A 15,776-nucleotide genomic window follows, 5' to 3' on the forward strand; every position below is an offset into this window, starting at 1 on the left:
AGCAATCTCTTTTCATTTCTGTTTCCAAAGTGGAAAACGGAGGGATTGACAAACACTGATTTTGAGATGATCTAATAAAGTTTCTCACTTGTAGATATTTAAATCGATGTTTGCATGGGATATCATACTTGGAAATCAACTCCTCAAATGACATCAAAATCTCACCCTCTGATCCCACGAGATCCCCTATTGTCTTTAAGCCTTTGTCAGCCCACTTCCTAAAACCAGGGTCTGCTCTGCCTGGAGGGAAAAATTGATTACCCCATATTGGGCTAAAGCGTGCGAAAGAGGTGGGTTCACCCAGGTATTTTTTAACCTGATACCAGATCATAATCATATTTCTGACTATAGGATTTTTTGTCTTTTTTTTTCAACATTTTGACTTTTGCTGAGTATAGGTACTGGGGAAGGGGAAGAGGTACTGAACTGTTTTCCATATTTGTCCAAGGCGGGGGGGATTTATCTGTAAAATAATACATCATAGTCCTCAATTGGGCTGCCCAATAGTACCAAAGTGGATTGGGACATTTGAGGCCTCCTCTTTCATACGGTAAGTACAAGAGTGATAAACGGAGCCTTGGTCGTCTATCATTCCACAAAAAACGTACAAAAATTGTCTTCAGGTGTGAAAATAAGTGTGAATTTATTTAATATTAATTTCTAATATCAGCTGAAGTTTGCTGGAGCCACAGCTGTAAAGCTGCTGGTCACGATATCGGTTTGGTTATCTGGTGAGACGGAAACATGAAGATGAAACCAGGAGATGTCCTTACTAAATCATCAGAGCTGAACAGGTGATGGAGAAACAGGTTTACCTTTTAGGTGACATGAATGAGTTGAAGGGAAGTTATGAACTGTTTCTGAGAGACAAATAACACCAGGATCCTTTTCTAAATAACTGACAGCTGGTAACTGTGCAGGGGCGGGTCTAGGAAAGTTTTGCCAGGGGGCCAGGTAGGGCATTAACAGGGAAAGGTGGGGCACAAAGAAATACTTTTCTTTCTTATTCTCATTTAAAATATCTAGCTTTTATTAAATAATTATCTAAATCTTACAACCAAAGTTTTTATCTGATGTAAAATGTATAGAAATCATACATATACCAACAAGACAGTGTACATCACTGTCACAACAGCATTTGTTTTCATTCAAAGGCTTTATGGCTTTAATACCTGGTGGGCCGGTCTCTAGTCAAAATGCCCGATTTTCTGTCCCAGTCCAGCCCTGCAGGTTAATACTGGCAGTGTCACCATGCCAGCTGACTGTATTTCATCATCAGCCAGTGTTGTTCTTTATCAATATTACCAAAGTTTACCATAAGGCAGCATAGAAAGTATTTACTTGCTTTCAGGTTTTATTCAAATGTTAGTCTTTTCAGTTGTTTCCCCACTTTTTTCGTGTTTCAAAATCAAACACCAGTTTGTGAGAAGATTATCTTCTTTTTTTAATAGGCAGATAAAGTTTTACATTGGAATTGGCTAATTTGTCAATTGTTTGTTACAAATGTTCGTATTTTAATATTCAAAAATGTTTTTGGCCAAAACATATGTGCACTATATGTCAGTAAAAATACTATGCAAATATTGCTGTCCTTGAATGCTGAGTAAACACTGACAAAGCACTGATTGTATCTCTTGTACTTTATCAACACAGTATCTAAAAACTTTGCACCGTAGTGGTTAAAATCTCATTCTAATAAGAGTTAAAAGCGCATTCGGTTATTAGGTTTATAGGGTTATTGAATTATGGTTAACGGTTGGTAGAATTTTTTTTAAACATTATCTGCCAATTACATCTGCCACCCTTCTCCAAATCTGTGCCCCTACCTGGCCCCCCCAACAAAAATTTTCTAGACACGCCACTGCAAATATCTGTCCGCGTCAGGTCCCAAACGAACACTGTGTAAATTCTTTCACCTTTTTTTTTTTTTTTTTTTGCTTGTCCCATTTGGTTCTTTAGCCGTCAGAATTGTTGTCTGAAGGCCAACAAGGATACCCAATGGATTTACCTTACCAAGTGGATCATCACGGCCTTGCCGTATTGGTCCATTTGATCGACCTTTGTTGTTATTATTTATTTTATTTTGTTTTCAGTTGTTACAGACGGGACAGAGGGGGAAGAGGGACAATGAGAAAAGAAGCAAAGTCTGGAACCATTTCAATCTTATTGACAAAACAAAGGCAGAGTGTAAGAAAAGGATATCATATAGGGCTCCACAAACAACATGCACAGGCACCTGAGAACTGTCCACCCATCAGTGCAATGGGAAGATAAAACGCAGTCAGTTGAGTGTGATATTAACATTTCTAGATGCCAACTTTTCCCTTAATTAAAGATCTGGGCGTCCCCCCCCCCCATATTTTAATTTATATTTTATTGTGTTGTGGTTTGCAGTGTTTTGTGTTGTTTCACTTTAATTTGTTTAAAAGGAAAAAGCTGAAAATTTAAGTACTTAAAAGTTGAAATGTAAATAGTTGGTTTTTGTATTTTATAATTTATTTATTACATTTTATGTGGAGTGAATAAACAAAAGTATATTTACATGTTTTGTTTTTGGTTACTGATTAAAGGTGTTGGCCTCCAAATCTGCTGCTTACCAATTTAAATGCGATGATGATAACAGCATTTTTTTTCTCATTAAATTCCTTGAATTTCCTCTAATAGTGACTGACCTTTTTTTTTTTTAGCTCAAGTGCTGAAATAACTGGCCTTTTGTGAATCCTTCAATTTAAAAAATTGCTTTGTTGTTTTAGTGCTTTTGAGCCACTCCTGTGTCCTGTTAAAGTTACCTCAATACACTGCAAACTCAGTGTGGTGAGAAGAACAACACACAAGGGTGGTGATAGAGAGCTGAAATGAGTACCAATCAGCAAAATGGCATTCAGGTTGGTTATACTTAATAGACTGAAATGTGGTTCAAATCATTAAAAAGCTGGTTTATTAATATGTATTAACCCAAGAAGTTGCCACAGAACATCATCTGCCTCCATTTCACCCACCTCCTTCTTCCACATTAACCTTCTGCATGTCCTCCTTCACTACATCGATGAATCTTCTCTGTGGTCTTTCCATTTTCATCCCACCTGGGAGCTCCAATTTTAACATCTTTTGTTCAGTGCATCATCTGTCCTTTGTCTGTACAGGTCCTGATCATTACACTCGAGCTGTACTGAGCTTATGTACTAATTTCTAGTTGTGTCTCTCCAGGCCACTCCCAGCAAACTTGTTAACATCTTCAATTCTGCCACCTCCAAAGCAACCTCCTGTCGTGACATTCAACAAACATGATTTCCTGCACGATCTGGGTGTCTTTTAATACCTGACAGTGAGAGCACAGGGAAAAATGTAACTTACATCTGAAAACTGCCAGGCCATACTTGTCCTCAAGAAACCTCAAGGGTTCAGTTATAGCTACCTGGAGCTTTAATTTAACATATTCAATTCATAATTTTTATTCTGTTTCTGCATACGTCACTTTTTGTCATAGGCTTTCTTTGTTACAGGAAAGATGTTAGCAAACAGTGAATTCAATATAGTTTTAGTCTGCTGAAATTACAATTTAAACTTTGGAGCTAATAAGCAGACACACACAGGCTCTAATCATTCATTTGTCTCACTACATCTCCCAAGTGAATACGACATCGATAGAGACCCTCCATTGCTGCATGTGCTATGCGCAAATGCATTTGTGTATGTGGATGCACGTGCTGTATGTGTGTGCTTATGCATTCCCAGTGTCACATCTATGTTAACAACACATTTATTCTGACTGTACACAATAATGACTGATTAATTATTCCCATCTCCAATTACCATTCCATTACTGCCACACATGCACACACACAAATGTAGAAAACACTTTCATGTCATGATGACTAAGTGCCAGCAGTGGTTCTATGCCACTTTCTGGGGCTAATTGAGGTTAATGAATGTAAATGGTAAGTAAAAACACATTAACTAGAATAATTAAGAGTACCATAAGTTTGCTGGAAACACCACAGGAAATTACACAACCTATCAAACATGATTTCCTCCCGCTCTGTCAGAGACTGAAATATGTGTCTTGATTGAAAATTTATTTTGGCCATAAAAATGTAGTGCCGCTGAATTTGTTTCCTTGTTTTTACACCTCACAGATAACCCTGGAAGAGATGAACAGACTGTATGAGAGTGAGAGATAAAGAGATGTATGAAGAAAGTATCACAAAATGGGGGGGGGATCAAGACAGAGAAAGAGCCTGTAAGTTAGGTAAACAGACAGGAGGTGAAAGGAGGCAGGGGAGACACATGTTAGTCAGGGGGAATCCTGCACATCACCCTGCATAAGGAGCCTGAGAAAAAAAGATAGAAGAGGCCGAGATCACAATCATTCAGATGCTCGGGGAGACAATCAGGCAAGCCAACTGGACTACTCAGGTGAACCACTGAAAAGAGAACTGGAGAGAGGATTGTAATTTTCTATTAATGTGTGAATGTCACCAATTAAGCTTGATTTGATGTAATCTAAAATAGCGTGACTCCTGGAGAGATTGTATTTGAAAGTATCAAAACAGCAAAAAAGGTAAAATAGTAAACAAAAGATGGAGTAGTTGTAGTTTCCTATGGAATGCAATTAACAACAAAAAAGCAGTCTTTCTATCAAAAAGACATATACATTGCAAGTTATAAGAATGAGCATTGCACAATATGTAAGCTTACTTCATTTGGTACAGTGAAACTAAATTTTGGCTGCACAGATCCCTTTTTTACAGCTCTGTTTTTCTGTGCCAAAAGACTTACAGTGGGGCAAAAAAGTATTTAGTCAGCCACCGATTGTGCAAGTTCCCCCACCTAAAATGATGACAGAGGTCAGTAATTTGCACCAGAGGTACACTTCAACTGTGAGAGACAGAATGTGAAAAAAAAATCCATGAATCCACATGGTAGGATTTGTAAAGAATTTATACGTAAATTAGGGTGGAAAATAAGTATTTGGTCACCTCAAACAAGGAAAATCTCTGGCTCTCACAGACCTGTAACATCTTCTGTAAGAAGCTTTTCTGTCCCCCACTCGTTACCTGTATGAATGGCACCTGTTTGAACTCATCATCTGTATAAAAGACACCTGTCCACAGCCTCAAACAGTCAGACTCCAAACTCCGCCATGGCCAAGACCAAAGAGCTTTCGAAGGACACCAGGAAAAGTATTGTAGACCTGCACCAGACTGGGAAGAGTGAATCTACAATAGGCAAGCAGCTTGGTGTGAAAAAATCAACTGTGGGAGCAATCATCAGAAAATGGAAGACATACAAGACCACTGATAATCTCCCTCGATCTGGGGCTCCACGCAAGATCTCATCCCGTGGGGTCAAAATGATCATGAGAACGGTGAGCAAAGATCCCAGAACCACACGGGGGGACCTGGTGAATGACCTGCAGGGAGCTGGGACCAAAGTAACAAAGGTCACCATCAGTAACACACTACAACGGCAGGAAATCAAATCCCGCAGTGCCAGACGTGTTCCGCTGCTGAAGCCAGTGCATGTCCAGGCCCGTCTGAAGTTTGCCAGAGAGCACATGGATGATACAGCAGAGGATTGGGAGAATGTCATGTGGTCAGATGAAACCAAAGTAGAACTTTTTGGTATAAACTCAACTCGTCGTGTTTGGAGGAAGAAGAATACTGAGTTGCATCCCAAGAACACCATACCTACTGTGAAGCATGGGGGTGGAAACATCATGCTATGGGGCTGTTTTTCTGCCAAGGGGACAGGACGACTGATCCGTGTTAAGGACAGAATGAATGGGGCCATGTATCGTGAGATTTTGAGCCAAAACCTCCTTCCATCAGTGAGAACTTTGAAGATGAAACGAGGCTGGGTCTTCCAACATGACAATGATCCAAAACACACCGCCCGGAGCATTTGAAAGTCCTGGAGTGGCCTAGCCAGTCTCCAGACCTCAACCCCATAGAAAATCTGTGGCGGGAGTTGAAAGTCTGTGTTGCTCGGCGACAGCCCCAAAACATCACTGCTCTCGAGAAGATCTGCATGGAGGAATGGGCCAAAATACCAGCTACTGTGTGTGCAAACCTGGTAAAGACCTATAGTAAACGTTTGACCTCTGTTATTGCCAACAAAGGTTATGTTACAAAGTATTGAGTTGTATTTTTGTTATTGACCAAATACTTATTTTCCACCCTGATTTACGAATAAATTCTTTACAAATCCTACCATGTGGATTCATGGATTTTTTTTTCACATTCTGTCTCTCACAGTTGAAGTGTACCTCTGGTGCAAATTACTGACCTCTGTCATCATTTTAGGTGGGGGAACTTGCACAATCGGTGGCTGACTAAATACTTTTTTGCCCCACTGTATCTGCTTTTTCTTCCAATAGAAGCTGGATTTATGTGTAAAATGTAGGACTGAGAGAATGACCCTGAATTGGACAAGCTGTTAAGAAAATGATGTATATTTTATATATAATAACATGCTGTATACTGCTGTTTGAGCCAAGTCTTATAGATCAGCTGCTGCGACTGATTATTTATTAATATTACTGCCCCATCTATCATGGCAAAAAGGACTAAAAAGCGTTCTTAAAAACCTCTCAGCCAGGAAAATTCACAGAGTTGTCTGTCCAGCTGTCCAAAGTTCTCATGGAATCAGAGCTCTCCAAGCACAAGGTTATCAGACTTTCACAGGACAAAAACAGCGGATCCCACTGATTTATTCACGGCTTTTACTTTTGTAAATAGGCCATTATGCACTACTGTCTTCACACCTGCTCCACCATTTGTCATTACTGAGCAAGCAAAGCGACCCAAAAGCAGACTCTAAAGATTAAATAGAAAATCCCCTTTAATAGTGGGTGGTGAGCAGTTCAAAATACAAAATCTGATAAAGAGGAAACACAAGCTAAACTGCCAGGTAATACAAAGGGAAGACATATATCACCAAAAGGACAAAGTAAAAAGGGAAAATACACAAACACAGAGGGTAATCAATTGGAAACAGCTGGGAAACAAGACAAAGGCAAGCATAATCAGACAATTGGCTAGAAGGGAAGTAGAACCAAAGAAAAAACAACTTTTACCAAAATAAAACAGGAACTAACAGATGCCAGCCATACCCGGATAAAAGCATACCTGAGGCAAGCTTTCCGGAGTGCACTAGTCTTTGCCTTGGTGGCACCAGCCATTTTAGCCAACCTGGTTTTCCATTTTAGGATGAAACCTCTTCTCACCCACACTCTGTTATTCATCTCTGTTTTTATGTTGCGGCCTTTGAGCCGGGTCGTAACATAAGTGGGGGCTCGTCCGGGATCTTTGGACATTTTAGTGGAGACTGAATGTCAGTTTGTTTTGCTTTTAAGTGGGTGAGTGATGGTGGTCACTGTAATTGTGCAAACTCCCTTTAGTAAGTGTGTTTCAGCTGGGTGGCTGTGCTGCCCTTCCATCGAAGCACTTGTTTGTTGTTTTGCTTTATTGTTTTAGTTTATTGTGTTTGGTGGCTATCCTGGGTGGGGGTACGCTTCAGAGTTTGGTAGGAGACTATATCTCTGGTCTGCTGCCTGCTCTCGAGTTCGCGTTTAAAGTTGCCTCGAGCCTGGTACACCACTGAAGACTAGGGTAGGAAAAGTAAGGGTTTTGTTGTTTTTAGTGTTTTAGGCTGGGAGTTGCACATAGTAAATCAGTGGCACCAAACTCGGTAGGAGGTTTGAGACCATTCATGATTATGGTCTGTAGCTGTGGCGGGTAGGCTGTTTTTAAGTTGGCATTGTGTGTACGCCATGTGTGTGCATATGTCAGTGTTGATGGATGCTAATGAGATCCTTGTGAGGTGAGTGTTTTTGTGATGTGACCTTTTAGTGTTGTGGGGAATATGGCTATTTTGTTGGATCACTTGTGAGTGTTGTTGGCCAGGTGATGGCAATAACACTGTGGGGTGCTGAGCCACCCTTGATGTGATCATTGTGTGGCCATAGCTCTCCAGTTTGTGGTTGGTCACTAGTGTGCTTGATTTACTGAACTTTTTGGATTAAAGTAACTTGTTGTGGTATAGGGCCACTTGTATGTGACTGTTTGTGTGGTGGAGACAACAGATCACTTGTGATTATTTGTTGCTACATTTGGTTTTGTGTTGTAGCAGATCAGGTAATCATTTTGGGTTTGTGACTGTTGTGCTCCTTTGTGTTGGTCACATGTTACTTTTTGTCTGTTCAGTGTGGCAACTTCAAATCCTCATGCCCATCCATGCTTAGAGATGCCATCTATAACGTGAATACTGTGCTTCTGTTAGCTTTAACTTTTATTCCAGGTTTGTGGGTCAAGGAACTGAAGGCTTCAGAGGGGCTTTTAATAAATTTAAGGGTCCTAGAGGAACCCTTTTAAGGGAGGAGGTGTTACGTCCCTCTGCAGCTTCTAATCGTCTCAGTGTTTTCAGCTGGTGCTAATTGGCCACACCTAGTCAGGTGTGGATAAAAGCATACCTGAGGCAAGCTTTCCGGAGTGCACTAGTCTTTGCCTTGGTGGCACCAGCCATTTTAGCCAACCTGGTTTTCCATTTTAGGATGAAACCTCTTCTCACCCACACTCTGTTATTCATCTCTGTTTTTATGTTGCGGCCTTTGAGCCGGGTCGTAACACCCATACACACACCAACTTTACACTAAAGGAAACACAAAGGAGGCCAGGAAATTAACACGAAACCTCTGCCTCAGGATCTCTTACCCGGACACTTATGAAAGAACATGAAACATACAACATAGTTCATACAACACCAGCTAAATCAGCGGTTCCCAAACTTTTTTTGTTTTACAGGAAAACTGTTGCCTCCCCCCCCAAACATCCTCCAACCACACACACCCATATTTTGCTCCACTGTGGTTTATTTCACACCTCAAACATTTAGTAAACAATTAAGCAAATACAAGTAATCTGCAATAAATTACAGGTAGGAAGAAAGTAAACTACTAACTCTTTTACGCTACGTCCACACTTACGCGGGTATTTTTGAGAACGCAGCAGTTTCGTCCACACGTAAACAAGGTTTTGAATCACCGGAAACGGAGATTTTTTAAAACTCCTTTTTTGCGTTTACGTGTGGACGAGGAATACAGAGTTTGTCACGCAACGTCAAAGGTATGTGCCTTTTTTTCACGTCATGCTGTTATTGTTATTGTTATTGTTTGCATGAGATGAATTGCAGAATAGCAGACAGACACAAAATACTGTTAATCTGACTATCTTCCGGTTTTACACGCTTACACACACACACGCCGTTACTGTCCCTCCATTTAGAAAGGCAGAGGCGTCACGGTATAATTATTTTACGTGTAGTTGTTTTTTTCCTGTGTAATAATATTCAACATTGCTATCAATACATTTTTCAAAAAAATGCCTCTCTGTGCAAAATGGGTTCAAAAACATAAACAACTGTGGGATACTGTTTGTCCGTGATTTGAACCGGGGGAACAAATCGTGGCAGGATCAGCCTGATATTATTTGTATCCCACTGTAACGTTACTGTATAAAGAGCAAACGTCTCCAGGAGCAGTTAGTCATTACAAGTGTTTGTGAACTAAAAATCAAGAATGTGGGATACGAGCCCAGCGCGTCCTCCCGACCAGTGTTGGGACTAACGCGTTATTAAGCAGTAACTACGTTATTATTGTGGTAACGAGCACGGTAACTAGTTATTATGCCAAAATCAGGAACGCGTTAGTCGTTACTGGGATTTAGATAGGGTCGTTACTCGTTACTTCGTGTGGTGGCTATCACGGAGCTTCCACAGATTCAGTAACATTAGCAAGGGGTGGAGGCCATCAGGTGGATGAGAGAAAGGGGAGGCAGAAGGAAGAGAGACCCGAGGCGGCCGCCTGTCCCAGTGTGAACTGAAGTTCAGGTAAGAAGTTATGAACTGCAGTCTCTCTGGGTCAGATATAAACCAAGTTTAGGTGGAGTTTATTTTTGTTATTCTGACTTTTTACGTACTGCGTACTAGCTAGCATGACGGAGTTTCTATACAGCTGGGTGGGTGCAGTGTTGCCAACTTAGCGACTTTGTCGCTATATTTAGCGAGTTTTCAGACCCCTTAGCGACTTTTTTCCTAAAAAAAGTCGCTAAAAAAACGACGTGAAAGCACGTATTGCTTTTACTCTCAACAACCAGCGGGTGCTGTAACGCAGTCAGTTCTTCTTTTACTCTTTTACTCTTATGCTGTTTTGTGGATCACAAGGTTTAAAACTACTTATAAACACACACACAAAGTAACTCTACCAGAGTGCCTATTTCGGGTCACTTTTGCCGGTCCAAGCCCGGGTAAAGGAGCAGGGTTGGAATTGTGACATTAAAAAAAACAATAATTGCTAAAAGAAATTTAATTTGTAGTTCTAAATAAACTCTAAATGCATTTAGGACGTTTTTTACTCATTTTATGTCTCTTCCACGATGTTATTTCTCTCTCCAGCAACATAGGTTACAATTAGATTAGCATGACCAATTATGCAAATTAGGCAATGACGTCATTTAAATGACCTGTAATTATATAGCGCTTTACTAGTCCCTAAGGACCCCAAAGCGCAGTCATCCACCCATTCACACACACATTCACACACTGGTGTCATTTAGCGACTTCTAGCAACTTTTAGGACAACCAATAGCGATTTTCCTTACTGTGGAGTTGGCAACACTGGGTGGGTGCTATGATGTTAATGATGTTGAACTTTATTTTGTTCATAAGGTTAATTATTAGTTGCCAACCGTCCCGTAAAAAACAGAATCGTCTCGTATTTAGAGAAAATATTACACGTTTCATATTGAGGTGAAAAGGAATAGTTTGTCCCGGACTTCAGCTACAATGAAAAAGACACAAAGCTGGAGTCAAAGGAGCTTGCAAAGAAAAGCGTCTGGACTTCTTTAAGTTGCTTGAAGACGTTTCACCTCTCATCCGAGAAGCTTCTTCAGTTCTAATGTCAAATGGTGGAGAGTCCCAGATATAAACCTAGTGGGAGTGACCCCCCACAGAGGGACAAAAGGACCCCCTGATGTCCAAAATGTGAACATTGGCATCCTCGAAAGAGTGTCCTTTATCCTTAAGATGCAGATGGACTGCTGAGTCTTGTCCTGTGGAGGTGGCTCTTCTGTGTTGTGCCATGCGCTTGTGAAGTGGCTGTTTGGTCTCTCCAATGTAGAGGTCTGAGCATTCCTCGCTGCACTGTACAGCATACACCACCGTCTTCAAGCAACTTAAAGAAGTCCAGACGCTTTTCTTTGCAAGCTCCTTTGACTACGATGACCTGGATGACTGAGAACCTTCACAGACACACAAAGCTGGAGTTATTCTGTGTTTGCTGCACAGCTGCCTCTTCTTCTCTCATTCTCTCCCCTTCCTCTCCTGTTTCTACTTCAATCATGAAACTGATCAATGATCAGCTGATCGGCTTTTCTTTTTCTATTTCTATTTTTTTTTCTATTGGTAGGTGGCACAGTGCACTTGTGGCAAGTAAGCAAGCTAGAAGACTGGCAAAGTTATGGAAGCAACACATTAACAAGAGAATTCTGAGTAAAACCAAAGTTACTTTCCCTAATAACTAGTTACTTTGAAAATAACTTGAAGTAACTCAGTTAGTTTTGATAGAAGTAAGTAGTAATGTAACTAAGTTACTAATTTAAGTAACTTACCCAACACTGCTCCCGACGCAGGGAAAAGCAGTAATGCAGGGGAGACCTACCTCGGCCTTGTGCAGGTGAAGCCAAAAAGAAGATATGCTTCACCATATTTTCTAGTCTTTGGCTTAGAGTGAAGTTGGTTTCAAAACATTCAGCGATGTTTCATCTCCTGCTTTGCGTTTGTGTGGACGTCCCGTGTCCAAGCTTTTTTTTTTTTCTCCCCTTTTCACACCACGCCCTCGGTGCAATGGTTCAACAAGGTTGATAACTAACTTTGCCCTTAGAATTAAAACACAGTATATTTAAACTGCTTTTCACCTGTCAGATATAAACCCTACTGTCTACTGGGTTAGCAGACTGAACAGCAACCATTACCTCTATTGATCAACATATTTGTGCCTATAGGCACGTGTGTTTTCAACTGTATTTGTGAATTTGTGTGTGTGTGCATGCAGCAATGTTTGTGAGACCTCCCGCCTGCTCTTCCATTGACTTTCACTTTGGCCGATACAGGATGTCAATTTATCAGTCGATTGAATATCTACCAGTCCTTTATTTATGACAACACTGGATGAAGTGTTGCTGCTCCTTTTTCTTCTTCTCTGAAGAGGTGTGGAGAGAGACAAGTGTGTGCATGTGTGGGGAGAAGGGGGGAGGGGAGGACAAGAGAGAAGCAAAAATCAATGTATTTTTACTGAAAGCTCTTGTGTAGCAGGAACACAGACAGGAAGGAAAGGGGCAGGACAGAGAAAGGGGAAGGGGTTCAGGGTAAGAAAAGCAGTCTGAAAGGAAAGGACAGAGGGTAGGAGCTTTTTTTATGTCTCCACTCGCTTTCGTACTACTCAGAAAAATGTCATACTGGTGTCTGCATTGGACTGGAGTATTTTTGCTGTAGTCCTACAAAGTGAAGCTTCGGCTACGTTCACACTGCAGGCAAAAGCGCATCAAATCTGACTTTTTCTGACCCTATGTGACCCATATCCAATCATGGTATGACAGTGTGAACAGCACAAATCCGATATTTTCAAATCCAATCTGGGTCACTTTCATATGTGTTACTGAATCCGATACATATCTGATGTTTTAGAAAGCAACTGCTGTTTGAACGGTCATGTTGCATTAAATCCGTCTTTACGTCACTGACACAAGACAGACGCCAATTATCAGCGCCGGAGAAGACATCGTGAACGCTTCCTGGCCATCCAGTGTAGATGTTAGTGAAAATGTTGGGAAGACAACGTTGGAGAAACGTGAACATTGTATTTGTACTGTATAATCTGCAGATTCTGACAGAAATCTGCAACTATCCTTTGAAGCACCACTCCTCTTTAAAACAGCAATAATGCAAACCTTCTGTAGATTTTCTGTATTTTTTTAGTTGTTATAAACATCTATAGATATTTTGCTTTTGTTTGTTTTTTTATTAACCATATGAATACTGATGGGGCTCATTGTACTTCAGCTTAAGAAAAACAAGTAATTAAAAAGATTTTATCATTTTAATTGCTTGCACCCTAAATGCTTACAGCATAGGAAATAGATAAACACAATGTAAATAACCAGTCCATTCATTATTAGGCATCTTTTTGTATTTGGTTTTGTTTTGTGTACTTACAGTGGTGTACAAATGGAGGAAGAGTGAAACAGCAGAAGAATTAAGAAAGGAACATAAGATGATATCTCAATTCATGTGTGTCTATTCAGAGTTGTGTGCAAGTAATCACATTTGTAAATATTAAAAAAAAAAGTAAGGATGCATAGCTAAAAAGCAAGTTTTGTTTGAAGCACTGAAAATACACATAAGTCATCAGTCAACTCAACCAACTTTTCAATTGGCTGCCTTTTTTTGCTTTACTTCTGCCATGGCCAATATGCAAATGAGTGTGGACAATAATCCACAAGTGAGTTTGTTGGTAAATTGTGGGTTTTGTTATCTCCGAGCTGAGGCTCAAAGGTTGAGGTTATACCGTGTTACCTAGAACCAGGGTTGCAGAAGTTAGCGATATAAGCGTGATAATGGACAGCTGCTAGTGGTGGCTGGCACATGCAAGGCAGGCATATGTGGGCATACTACATCCATTTAAAGGATCTGCTATATTTATATTTTTCAGTAGTTGTCATAACCAGTGTTGGGTAAGTTACTTTAAATTAGTAACTTAGTTACATTACTAGTTACTTCAAAACAAAAACTGCAGTCGTGGTGCTTTCGATTGTACTCAGAACTCGGAAATTCTGCCTTCTGAATAGGAAGATGTAGGTAACACCAGACTGAAGATGAGCTGCATACAGAGCTGGACTGGGACAAATAAATCAAACGGGCATTTTGACCACCATTACAGGAAAAATCATAAAGCCTTTGAATGAAAATACCGTAATTGTCGGGCTATAAGCCGCTACTTTTTGCACAAGCTTTGAACCCTTTGAACGCTTTTAGTCAGGTGCGGCTTTTCTATGGATTGTCCATGATTTTTGTCATATCATAAGACGATTTGTTTTGTTTGTTCCGCTGTTGTACGGCACTACGTTGCCTGGCGGAAGGATCGGGGTTCAAGAGTGGTATGTTAGTCACATGTCCGTCCGCCAGGCAACGTAGTGCCGTACGAAGTAGCGCGAAAAACAAACTTCAAAGTAGCGCTACGCGTTCAGCTGGAGTCGTGGATGATGAGCGGCGATAAACTTGCGAAAAGCAAGTTATGCCCAACTCCACCGGTGGATTCTGACAGCGTGGAAAAGTGTGAAAACATCCACGATCACCAACGGATTTTGAAGGGCTGGACTGCTGCATGATGGAGAGGAGGACACCGCCACGGCCCTTCTGAGGGTGTTCAACTCTGACACTGACAATGAGGATTTCTTTGGTTTTGAAAGTGACAACGAAGGAGAGAAGCGGAGAGTGGATGACGAAGCCATCCTGAGCCTGTTTGTATCCGACACTGGAGGAGAGGACTTTGGTGGTTTTAATGCGCAGGAAGAAGAGAAAGATGGTGGTGAATGACTGACTTTTCTTCTTGTTAAAGCTGTGTCACTGCACCTGAGCCTAAAAGGTAGTCCAAATCTATTTTTCTGGTGTGCTATAGGTTACTGTTATGTACTACATGTGCAAATATGTACCCATAACTTGTTTTTCAAAATATTAATAAAAGGGGTGTGTCTCCAAACAGCCATCTCTTTCCTGACAATTCCCTTTGTGCATATTCTCTTACATATGATAAGTCAACATTGAAACACCTGCGGCTTTTAGTCAGGTGCGGCTAGGATTTTCCCCTGATTTTAGCTTGTGCGGCTAATATTCAGGTGCGCTTTGTAGTCCGGGAAATACGGTAAACACTCTTGTGACAGTGATGTATACTGTTCGGATGGTATATATGTATCAATCTATCAATTGTTTGTTGCAAGACTCAGATAATTATTTTTTTTAAAAGTGAGACATTTTAAATGAGAATAAGAAAGTATTTCCTTGTGCCCCCCTTTCCCTTTTAATGCCCTACATGGACCCCTGGCAACACTTTGCTAGACCCGCCCCTGCATAGTTACCAGCTGTCAGCTACTTAGAAAAGGATCCTGGTGTTATTTGTCTCTCAGAAACAGTTCATAACTTCCTCATAACTCATTCATATCACCTAAAAGGTAAACCTGTTTCTCCATCACAGCTCTGATGATTCAGTAAGGACATCTCCTGGTTTCATCTTCATGTTTCCCTCTCATCACATAACCAAACCGACATCATGACCAGCAGGTTTACAGCTGTGGCTCCAGCAAACATCAGCTGATATTAGAAATTAATATTAAATAAATTCTAACAACAGCTGATCAAGCTTAAAAGTGCTGCTGTTTTTTACCGCGACATCCGTTGGTTTCCTCTTTCTGGCGCAAAGTGGGCGATAAACAAACAAGAGAGAAAAGCCGATCAGCTGATCATTGATTAGTTTCATGATTGAAGTAGCAACAGGAGAGGGAGGGTGAGAGGATGAGAGAAGAAGAGGCAGCTGTGCAGCGTAAACACAGAATAACTCCAGCTTTGTGTCTTTTTCATTGTAGCTGAAGTCCGGGACAAACTGTTCCTTTTCACCTCAATACGAAACGCGCAATATTTTCTCTGAATACGAGATGATTCCGTTTTTT

At 40.7% G+C, this 15,776-nt stretch overlaps 1 protein-coding gene across 1 annotated transcript in view; it reads left to right on the plus strand.

The window, feature by feature from the left end:
* The window catches only part of LOC309697457 (uncharacterized protein), a 366,834-nt gene that overhangs the window by 128,048 nt on the left and 223,010 nt on the right, over positions 1–15,776 (plus strand). The gene's annotated exons all lie outside the window — the stretch shown is intronic.

This window comes from Aulonocara stuartgranti, assembly GCF_965226115.1.
Source record: "Aulonocara stuartgranti genome assembly, chromosome: 20".
NCBI lineage: Eukaryota > Metazoa > Chordata > Actinopteri > Cichliformes > Cichlidae > Aulonocara > Aulonocara stuartgranti.